Genomic DNA, 2,539 nt, shown 5'->3' with positions numbered 1-2,539 from the left:
CGACCCTCTACCGCGCCTCATTTTCCTTGATGCTTGGGTGGAGTTGGTGCCTTTGTCTGGATGCGTTTGATGAGCTAGTGAAGGCTCTTCCTTGAATAATCTCGAGTAGCTACCAGAAAAGAACATGTGCCCCTGAGAAGAGATGCCTCAACAGTTCGTCTTGAGGTTGTTTGTTGACTTTAAGTGTGCCGACTTTAAGAGGGGCCCACTGTTAACATTTGAACCCTCAACTCTTCGTTCTCCTCTCTTAATCGTTTCATTTTGTGGAGCATATTTTGTATCCGCCACTCATTTTCTTGTTGGCATCTCTCCATCCTTTCGTGCTAGATAAAATAGTCTTTGTCACCCATAGCTGATGATTGGTTTTCGAAGGGTGTTGACATCCTTAGTCGGTTCCCACAAATGGTGCCAATGTTGGTGTTGTGCCAATTAGATACAAGTTTGTCTAGCTTCACTAGAGTCAGACGGACTTCTTCCCTACACAAAATGATGTCCGGACAGGTGGTTTAGGCACGCCCCTCCGAAGCTTAAGTTAGAATCTAGCAAGAGTGAATCCAATTTTTTTGAATGGTTATGTGCACTCGTATCTTTTCCATGCTTTTGAAGGGGTTTTTTTTTATAGAACATATAGTGCCATCATCACAATATTGATTGTACATTCATGTCTTTCTTACCCTAATGATTACTGTCATGGCAAATACTATGCCTTAATAAGGTAGTCAACGTCATCATCTTAGCGCAAATTGGGCAATCATATCAAACAAGAGCTGTTGATTGTTGTCATTTGTTAGTTGTCGTGAAAGAATCTCATACCATATTGTTGACTATGCATTTATGCTTGTTAATGCTTCCAAACAGATTATTTGCTTACCTTGAACAGCCAAAGGGTCTTGAGTTTGGGAAAGACACGTGGAGGGAAACCCCTCACAAGAATATTTGGATTTATAAATATTATATAAGATTTGATGAAAATGACATAACATATTTTATCTCATATTTAATTGATAATTAGAGAAAATAAGTTATCTAAAAAAATTTCAACTTTATTAATAATAGGTTTAAGAAATTGTATTCTCATTTCCCATGTTTAATAAATTCATTTCTCTTATCCATTTTCTTCCATTTTTTTTTGTTTCAATTACTTCCAAAAATTCAAATAATGCTTAATGTGAGAGAGACTCCATAATTTTAATTCAAAATATTTTGGTGCATTATATTATATGCTTTAAAGATATACAAAATAATAATGAGATACAATATATTTTTCATGCTATTTTTGAATTCATTCCACAATTCAATGATGATTATAATATAACATATCCAATGCTCATAATATAATATGTCTTAATTTATTAGGATGCCATTCTCATAATACACACACACACACACACACACACACACACACACACACACACACACACACACACACACACACACACATATATATATATTTGATCTTATCCTATTCATTTAGTTAAAGTGACCTTATGCCATATTTGAATTAAAGTCGATAATTTGTATCAGGTAAAATTATGTAACTTTCTTTTATTTTTAATAGATTATGTGCAAATGATTGCTATCTATGGTATTTTACAATAACAAAGTTTCTTGAAAATTTAGTAGGTGGTTTCTCCATTTTATATCTTATGTCAAGTTGAGGATTCAACAATAAATTGAATTATAATGATTAAAAATTAAAATTTAGGGTTATGTTGTTTGGACTATTTGTTCATCCCCCATTCAATAGTTTTGTTAATAATCAGGACAAGAACTTTCAAGTGGTATTAGAGTGAGTGATTTTTTTTTTATAAATTAAGTCGTTTGATCAATTCGTATAATTTTAATCAATGAAATAATAGAAAGTTGGTACTTCCATTAATTATCCATCATTCTTTGATGGGAATAGCTACCCTCACTAGAAGGTCTAGATGAAATTTTGCATGCAAGGCAAGAGAGTTTGGAATACTAGTGGTTGCCCCCAGTTTCTATTGATAATAATGAAAAATTAGCTTGTGAATTGAAGTCCAAGAAAGAGTGGGAGAATTTGGGACCTTGAGACCCAAAATTATTAATTTAAATATAAAAATACAACATTCTTTAACAATATGTCCCTTAGGCAGGAAAATGTTTGACACCTAGTTTCACCTATAATTTTCTCGGATCATTTGAAATTAAACTAAATAAATAAGAGAAATAAGCTATGAAATCATGTTTGGCTATCAGTTACTCCAAAATTTTGAATTTGGAAAAATTAGAATACGGTATAATAAGATTAAAATATTTGAAAAATGTGATTAACTATTTTTTTTAATTTAAAAAGATTAAAGCATACTTCATACAAGAATACCAATGACCATTTTTTTAAAGCAAACATTAATGAATAAAATAACCCTTTTTAACTTTTCTAAAAATTTGGAACAATAACTAGCTATTATTGCACACATGAATATTATACATGTAAATCTTTGTTACTTACATGTAATTTTTTTTTCTCTTTACTTCTTTTTTCTTATTTTAAGTGATTTGTTAGTTTGTTTCT

The sequence above is a fragment of the Vitis vinifera genome, chromosome 7 (genome assembly GCF_030704535.1).
Source record: "Vitis vinifera cultivar Pinot Noir 40024 chromosome 7, ASM3070453v1".
In the NCBI taxonomy this organism is placed as follows: Eukaryota; Viridiplantae; Streptophyta; class Magnoliopsida; order Vitales; family Vitaceae; genus Vitis; species Vitis vinifera.
Note: the sequence above shows the minus strand (reverse complement) of the source record.